We start from the raw sequence: 9,734 nt of genomic DNA, 5'->3' as shown, positions 1-9,734 counted from the left end.
TTCCTTAGTCCTTTTCAGGTACTTCAGGATATTCTTGACCGCTGTCCAGTGTTCCTTGCCGGGATTACTTTGGTACCGTCCTACCAAACTTACGGCAAGGTTTACATCAGGTCTGGTACACAGCATGGCATACATAATAGAACCTATGGCTGAGGCATAGGGGATGACACTCATCTCTTCTATATCTTCTGCCGTGGTCGGACATTGAGCTGAGCTCAATTTCACACCTTGTAATACAGGTAAGAACCCTTTCTTAGATTGATCCATATTGAACTTCTTCAATATCTTATCAAGGTATGTGCTTTGTGAAAGACCTATGAGGCGTCTCGATCTATCTCTATAGATCTTGATGCCTAATATATAAGCAGCTTCTCCAAGGTCCTTCATTGAAAAACTTTTATTCAAATAGGCCTTAATGCTGTCCAAGAGTTCTATATCATTTCCCATCAAAAGTATGTCGTCTACATATAATATGAGAAATGCTACAGAGCTCCCACTCACTTTCTTGTAAACACAGGCTTCTCCATAAGTCTGTGTAAACCCAAACGCTTTGATCATCTCATCAAAGCGAATGTTCCAACTCCGAGATGCTTGCACCAGCCCATAAATAGAGCGTTGGAGCTTGCACACCTTGTCAGCATTCTTAGGATCGACAAAACCTTCCGGCTGCATCATATACAATTCTTCCTTAAGGAAACCATTAAGGAATGCCGTTTTGACGTCCATTTGCCATATCTCATAATCATAGTATGCGGCAATTGCTAACATGATTCGGACGGACTTCAGCTTCGCTACCGGTGAGAAAGTCTCATCGTAGTCAACCCCTTGAACTTGTCGATAACCCTTAGCGACAAGCCGAGCTTTATAGATGGTCACATACCATCCGCGTCTGTCTTCTTCTTAAAGATCCATTTGTTTTCTATGGCTCGCCTTTCAACGGGCAAGTCAGTCAAAGTCCATACTTCGTTTTCATACATGGATCCTATCTCGGATTTCATGGCTTCTAGCCATTTGTCGGAATCTAGGCCCGCCATTGCTTCCTCATAGTTCGAAGGTTCACCGTTGTCTAACAACATGATTTCCAAGACAGGGTTGCCGTACCACTCTGGTGCGGAACGTGTCCTTTTGGACCTTCGAATTTCAGTAGCAGCTTGATCAGAAGCATCTTGATCATCATCATTAATTTCCTCTCTAGTCGGTGCAGGCACCTCAGGAACGATTTCTTGAGTTTCGCCATTTTCCGGTTCAAGAGGTAACACTTCATCAAGTTCTACTTTCCTCCCACTTACTTCTTTCGAGAGAAACTCTTTCTCTAGAAAGGATCCATTCTTGGCAACAAAGATCTTGCCTTCGGATCTGAGGTAGAAGGTATACCCAACAGTTTCTTTTGGGTATCCTATGAAGACGCATTTTTCCGACTTGGGTTCGAGCTTCTCAGGTTGAAGTTTCTTGACATAAGCATCGCATCCCCAAACTTTTAGAAACGACAGCTTAGGTTTCTTCCCAAACCATAATTCATACGGTGTCGTCTCAACGGATTTCGACGGAGTCCTATTTAAAGTGAATGCGGCAGTCTCTAAAGCATAGCCCCAAAAAGATAGCAGTAAATCGGTAAGAGACATCATAGATCGCACCATATCTAATAGAGTGCGATTACGACGTTCGGACACACCATTACGCTGAGGTGTTCCAGGCGGCGTGAGTTGTGAAACTATTCCACATTTTCTTAAGTGTGTGCCAAATTCGTGACTCAAGTATTCTCCTCCACGATCTGATCGTAGAAACTTGATCTTTCTATCACGTTGATTTTCAACCTCACTCTGAAATTCCTTGAACTTTTCAAAGGTCTCAGACTTGTGTTTCATTAAGTAGATATACCCATATCTACTCAAGTCATCAGTGAGGGTGAGAACATAACGATAGCCTCCGCGAGCCTCAACACTCATTGGACCGCACACATCAGTATGTATGATTTCCAATAAGTTGGTTGCTCGCTCCATTGTTCCTGAGAACGGAGTCTTGGTCATTTTACCCATGAGGCATGGTTCGCATGTGTCAAATGATTCATAATCAAGAGACTCTAAAAGTCCATCTGCATGGAGCTTCTTCATGCGTTTGACACCTATGTGACCAAGGCGGCAGTGCCACAAATATGTGGGACTATTGTTATCAACTTTAACTCTTTTGGTATTCACACTATGAATATGTGTATCATCACGTACGAGATTCATTAAGAATAAACCATTAACCATCGGAGCATGACCATAAAACATATCTCTCATATAAATAGAACAACCATTATTCTCGGATTTAAATGAGTAGCCATCTCGAATTAAACGAGATCCAGATACAATGTTCATGCTCAAACTTGGCACTAAATAACAATTATTGAGGTTTAAAACTAATCCCGTAGGTAAATGTAGAGGTAGCGTGCCGACGGCGATCACATCGACCTTGGAACCATTCCCGACGCGCATCGTCACCTCGTCCTTCGCCAGTCTCCGCTTATTCCGCAGCTCCTGCTTTGAGTTACAAATATGAGCAACTGCACCGGTATCAAATACCCAAGAGCTACTACGAGTACTGGTAAGGTACACATCAATTACATGTATATCACATATACCTTTTGTTTTGCCGGCCTTCTTGTCCGCTAAGTACTTGGGGCAATTCCGCTTCCAGTGACCACTTCCCTTGCAATAAAAGCACTCAGTCTCGGGCTTGGGTCCATTCTTTGGCTTCTTCCCGGCAACTTGCTTACCGGGCGCGGCAACTTCCTTGCCGTCCTTCTTGAAGTTCTTTTTACCCTTGCCCTTCTTGAACTTAGTGGTTTTATTCACCATCAACACTTGATGTTCCTTCTTGATTTCTACCTCTGCTGATTTCAGCATAGCATATACCTCAGGAATGGTCTTTACCATCCCCTGCATATTGTAGTTCATCACAAAGCTCTTGTAGCTAGGTGGAAGCGACTGGAGGATTCTATCAATGACCGCTTCATCCGGGAGATTAACTTCCAGTTGAGTCATGCGGTTGTGCAACCCAGACATTTTGAGTATGTGTTCACTGACAGAACTATTTTCCTCCATCTTACAGCTAAAGAATTTGTCGGAGACTTCATATCTCTCGACCCGGGCATGAGCTTGGAAAACCATTTTCAGCTCTTCGAACATCTCATATGCTCCATGTCTCTCAAAACGCTTTTGGAGCCCCGGCTCTAAGCTGTAAAGCATGCCGCACTGAACGAGGGAGTAATCATCGCAGCGTGACTGCCAAGCGTTCATAACGTCTTGTTCTGCAGGGAGAATAGGTGCGTCACCCAGCGGTGCTCTTAGGACATAATCTTTCTTGGCAGCTATGAGGATGATCCTCAGGTTCCGGACCCAGTCCGTATAGTTGCTACCATCGTCTTTCAGCTTGGTTTTCTCTAGGAACGCGTTGAAGTTGAGGACTACGTTGGCCATTTGATCTACAAGACATATTGTAAATATTTAGACTAAGTTCATGATAATAAAGTTCATTTAATCAAATTATTTAATGAACTCCCACTTAGATAGACATCCCTCTTCTAGTCATCTAAGTATTACATGATCCGAGTCAACTAGGCCGTGTCCGATCATCACGTGAGACGGACTAGTCAACATCGGTGAACATCTTCATGTTGATCGTATCTTCTATACGACTCATGCTCGACCTTTCGGTCTTCTGTGTTCCGAGGCCATGTCTGTACATGCTAGGCTCGTCAAGTCAACCTAAGTGTGTGCATGTGTAAATCTGTCGTAGACCCGTTGTATTTGAACGTTAGAAGCTATCACACCCGATCATCACGTGGTGCTTCGAAACAACGAACTGTCGCAACGGTGCACAGTTAGGGGGAACACTTTCTTGAAATTATTATGAGGGATCATCTTATTTACTACCGTCGTTCTAAGTAAACAAGATGCAAAAACATGATAAACATCACATGCAATCAAATAATAATAATAGTGACATGATATGGCCAATATCACACAGCTCCTTTGATCTCCATCTTGGGGCTCCATGATCATCTTGTCACCGGCTTGACACCATGATCTCCATCATCATGATCTCCATCATCGTGTCTCCATGAAGTTGCTCGCCAACTATTACTTCTACTACTATGGCTAACACGTTTAGCAATAAAGTAAAGTAATTTACATGGCGACACGCAGGTCATAAAAGAATAATGACAACTCCTATGGCTCCTGCCGGTTGTCATACTCATCGACATGCAAGTCGTGATTCCTATTACAATAACATGATCTCATACATCACATATATATCATTCATCCTTCATCACAACTTTGGCCATATCACATCACCAAGCACTTGCTGCAAAAACAAGTTAGACGTCCTCTAATTGTTGTTGCAAGTTTTACGTGGCTGAATTAGGGTTCTAGCAAGAACGTTTTCTTACCTACGTTCAAACCACAACGTGATTTGTCAATCTCTATTTACCCTTCATAAGGACCCTGTTCATCGAATCCGATCCAACTAAAGTAGGAGAGACAGACACCCGCCAGCCACCTTATGCAACTAGTGCATGTTAGTCGGTGGAACCGGTCTCACGTAAGCGTACGTGTAAGGTTGGTCCGGGCCGCTTCATCCCACAATACCGCTGAATCAAGATTGACTAGTAACGGCAAGAAGAATTGACAACATCTACGCCCACAACAAATTGTGTTCTACTCGCACAAGAAGAACTACGCATAGACCTAGCTCATGATGCCACTGTTGGGGAACGTTGCAGAAAATTAAAATTTTTCCTACGGTTTCACCAAGATCCATCTATGAGTTCATCTAGCAACGAGTATTCAGATTAGATAGCATCTACATACCACTTTGTAGATCGCAACGGAAGCGTTCGAGTGAACGTGGATGAGGTAGTCGTACTTGCCGTGATCCAATTCACCGATGATCTAGTACCGAACGGACGGCACCTCCGCGTTCAACACACGTACGGGACGGGAGACGTCTCCTCCTTCTTGATCCAGCAAGGGGGAAGGAGAGGTTGAGGAAGATCCAGCACGACGGTGTGGTGGTGGATGCAGCAGAACTCCGGCAGGGCTTCGCTAAGCAACTACGGGAGGAGGAGGAGGTGTTGCAGGGAGGAGGGGGCGCCAGGGCATATTGTGCGCTGCCCCCCACCCCTGCCCCCCTTTATATAGGTGCATTAGAGGGGGGGAGGGCGCAGCCTTGCCCCTTCCTCCAAGGAAGGGGTGCGGCCAAGAGGGGGGAAGGAGTCCATCCTCCCCAAGGCACCTCGGAGGTGCCTTCCCCCCTTTGGACTCTCCCTCCTCCAAGTTTCCTTGGCGCATGGGCCCTTGGGGCTGGTTCCCCTTGGCCCAAGTGGGCCAAGGCGCACCCCCTAAGGCCCATGTGGCCCCCCAAGGCAGGTGGCCCCACCTGGTGGACCCCGGGACCCCTCCGGTGGTCCCGGTACAATACCGATAACACCGAAACTTGTCCCGATGGCCAAAATAGCACTTCCTATATATAATTCTTTACCTCCGGACCATTCCGGAACTCCTCGTGACGTCCGGGATCTCATCCGGGACTCCGAACAACATTCGGGTTACTGCACATACATATCTTCACAACCCTAGCGTCACCGAACCTTAAGTGTGTAGACCCTACGGGTTCGGGAGACATGCAGTCATGACCGAGACGGCTCTCGGGCAATAACCAACAGCGGGATCTGGATACCCATGTTGGCTCCCACATACTCCACGACGATCTCATCGGATGAACCACGATGTCAAGGATTCAATTAATCCCGTATACGATTCCCTTTGTCAATCGGTATTTTACTTGCCCGAGATTCGATCGTCGGTATACCAATACCTCGTTCAATCTCGTTACCGGCAAGTCACTTTTCTCGTTACCGTAATGCATGATCCCGTGATCAAACACTTTGATCACATTGAGCTCATTGTGATGATGCATTACCGAGAGGGCCCGGTGATACCTCTCCGTCAAGCGGAGTGACAAATCCCAGTCTCGATCCATGTCAACCCAACAGACACTTTCAGAGATACCCGTAGTATACCTTTATAGTCACCCAGTTACGTTGTGACGTTTGGCATACCCAAAGCACTCCTACGGTATCCGGGAGTTACACGATCTCATGGTCTAAGGAAAGGATACTTGACATTGGATAACTCTAGCAAACGAACTATGCGATCTTATGCTATGTTTAGGATTGGGTCTTGTCCATCACATCATTCTCCTAATGATGTGATCCCGTTATCGATGACATCCAATGTCCATAGTCAGGAAACCATGACTATCTGTCGATCAACGAGCTAGTCAACTAGAGGCTCACTAGGGACATGTTGTTGTCTGTTATTCACACATGTATTACGATTTCCGGTTAACACAATTATAGCACGAATAAAGACAATTATCATGAATAAGGAAATATAATAATAATGCTTTTATTATTGCCTCTAGGGCATATTTCCAACAACCGCGTGGCACGCCCTGAGGCGGTCGGCGGGGAACGAAGTCCTGGCGCGACTGGCGCGTCTGCGCCTGCGGATCCCGAGGAGGATCCGATGTGCTGCGCCTGCCAAACGGTTCCCGAGGTGGATCTGCCTCCCGTTTCACGACACATGAGATATCGCTCGGATGAGGCGATTTCTTCGCCATTTTCTTCACCATTTTCTTCGTTGTTCTCCCTGGTTTCCCCTGTTTCATCACAAGACTCAAGTGTGCCATTAGTAGGAGGATGTGTCAGTAGTTGATCATCATAGTTTAGGCCCCCTTGATCAATGCCAGAGAGATTAGGAGGGAGGATTAAAATTCCCTCACGAAGAAGAGCGCCGGCATTCGGGTGGAGGTCAGCGAAAGGAAACTTTGTTTCATCAAAAACGACATCCCTAGAGATATAGACGCGACCGGTTGAGACATCTAGGCATTTGACACCTTTGTGTTGGGTGCTATATCCTAAGAAAACACATTGCTTTGAGCGGAACATAAGCTTGCGTTTCTTGTATGGGCGAAGATTGGGCCAACAGGCACATCCAAAAACACAAAGAGACTTGTAGTCGGGTTTTGTGTGGAGAAGGCGTTCTAGTGGAGTTTCATTGTTTATAACACGACTAGGAAGCATGTTGATGATATGAACGGCAGTGAGAAAAGCCTCATCCCAAAACTTGAGGGGCATGGATGCACCAGCGAGGAGGGCTAGGCCAACCTCAACTATATGTCTGTGCTTGCGTTCAGCTGAGCCATTCTGTTGATGGGCATGCGGGCATGACACGTGATGTGATATGCCAAGGGTTTGGAAGAAGGAGTTTAGTTTTTCGTACACCCCCCCCCCCCAGTCCGATTGGACTGCAATAATCTTATGATCAAATTTTCTTTCAACTAGAGCTTGAAAGTTTTTGAAAACTTGAAAGACGTCGGATCTTCTCTTGAGGAGATAGATCCATGAAAATTTGCTGTAGTCATCTATGAAGCTTACGTAATATGTGTGTCTACCAACAAAACTAGGGGCAGGACCCCAAACACCAGAGAAGATTAATTGCAAAGGATTGGTAGAAACACTAGTAGATATAGGGTAAGGTAACTGATGACTTTTTGCTCGTTGACAAGAATCACAAATAGTTTCAAGATCACGCTCACCAACATACGGGAGCTTATTTTTCCTAAGTAATTTTTCAACTAAAGAGAAAGCAGCATGTCCTAGTCGATCGTGCCACCGTGTTGACGAAAGTTTGGCAACACCATAGGCTCGTTTATTGAATCTTGGATGCTCCGGAAGCAATGGGTAGAGTCCTCGAACGCATCTACCTCGATAGACTGTTTTCTTCGTTGCCAGGTCCTTGATCAAGAAAAAGAAAGGATGAAATTCAAGGAAGACATGATTGTCAATGGCAATTCTATGGACAGAAAGTAGATTCTTATCGGCACTAGGAACATGCAAAATTTTCTTTAGATGAATTTTACGGCGAGGGGTACTAAAAAACGAGTGACCAACATGACTGATCCTCATACCTTCACCGTTGGTAGTGTAGATGTGATCTTTTCCACGGTACTTCTCCTTCATAGTGACCTTTTCGAGCTCGTTTGTGATGTGATTGGTAGCACCACTGTCGACATACCAGTTTGTGTCAACGCCGTAGGAGCCGTCCACTGCTGCAGCAACTTTGTCCTCGTCTTGGGAGTCGTCGTCGTCTTCGTCGTAGCGGTACCAGCAGTCTTTGGCCGTGTGCCCAAGCTTGCCACAGATCTGACAGCGAGGGGCATCCGGACGAGACCCGGTGGAGCTGCCGCCGCGACGAGGTTTGGAGTTGGTGGAGCGACCGCCGCGGGAGTTGGAGGAGCCACCACCGTTGCTGGGGCCTCCGGGACGCCCTTTTGTGCGAGGAGAGCCACGGGAGCGAGGGCCACCGCCACGACCGCGAGAAGCAGCGTTGGCCGAGGACTTGAAGCCGCCGGCGGAGCCATGAAATTGGGCCATGCGCTGATCGAAGTTACTCAGCATGGCATAGAGCTCATCAAGGGTGACAGGCGTGACGCTGGCGTCGAGGGCGGAGACGAGCGGCTGGTAGTCGATGTCGAGTCCATGGAGGATGTACGAGATCAACTCGTCATCCTGGATGGGTTTTCCGGCGGCGGCGAGTTCATCAGCGAGGCCGCGGAGGGAGGCGAAGTAGGCGGCGACCGACTGGTTGCCCTTCTGCGCGTTGATGAGCGCAGTGCGGATGTTGTTGACGCGGCTGAGGGAGTGGGACGAGAACATGCCCGCCAATGCCACCCAAAGTTCACGCGCCGTGGTGATCGCGGTGACCGCGACCAGGACCTCCTTGGAGAGAGTACTCAGCAGGTAGCCGAGCACTTGTTGGTCCTCCCTGACCCAGAGAGGGTGGAGAGGGTTGGGCGCAGAAGTCTCCTTGCCGTCTTTGTCCTTGGTGACGTGGAGTCTGGCCGGTTCCGGCGAGGTGCCATCGACGTAGCCGAAGACACCGGCGCCCCGCAGGTGATGTGTGACATGCGTGCGCCAGAGCACGTAATTCGTGCGGTTGAGCTTCTCGGTGACCCGGCCATTAAGGCTAGGTTGGGAGGCGCCGGATGAAGACATGGCTATGCACTAGATGCAATCGGGATAGCTAGCTAGATTGAGAGAGGAAGGGCTCTGATTACCATGTGCGATGGCGGAAACGTCTTACCTCGTTGGAGGCGACGGGTTCGTGTTAAATAGCAGGGGCGCACCTCGCTGATACAGCGCATATATGAGTTGTTACAAAGATTGAGACTTGGAGGACAAGAGATAGAATTGGTTACAACTACCAATCTAATCTATATCACAACAACCTCATCAGGAAGAGATGCGCTAGGTAAAGGTGGTGCGGTGCACACATTGACACGTTACATGACATGTTTAACAACGAGATTGAAGGGGCACCTTCATTTTTTTGGAGATAGAGGCATATTTTCACTGAACTGTTTCCATTTGACGAATTCTGAATCAGATAACACATGTCTGACCTCTGAATTCTTTTTCTTCAGGCCCGCGCATTCAGAGAGAGTAATAGCATCTTTTCATGAAGCAGGAGAGTAAGAAATTTTGGCAGTTCCGCCACGTGGTTGCTTTTTACTTCTGAAATATGAAGAGGAAAGAGCCCAACCAAAAATACACCTGACCGATCGTGACTAGAGCAGTAGCTGATATCATGTCATGACTGCATTGTTTCTGCTTCGGATTTAAT

General features: G+C 47.1%; 1 pseudogene; it reads right to left on the bottom strand.

The window, feature by feature from the left end:
• Positions 1 to 8,490: 8,490 nt before the first annotated feature.
• LOC123038458 (uncharacterized) lies at positions 8,491 to 8,629 on the bottom strand (annotated as a pseudogene).
• Positions 8,630 to 9,734: the final 1,105 nt, after the last annotated feature.

The sequence above is a fragment of the Triticum aestivum genome, chromosome 2A (assembly GCF_018294505.1).
Source record: "Triticum aestivum cultivar Chinese Spring chromosome 2A, IWGSC CS RefSeq v2.1, whole genome shotgun sequence".
Taxonomy (NCBI): Eukaryota; Viridiplantae; Streptophyta; class Magnoliopsida; order Poales; family Poaceae; genus Triticum; species Triticum aestivum.
The sequence above is the reverse complement of the archived record's forward strand: the minus strand, read 5'-3'. Positions and strand labels throughout refer to the sequence as shown.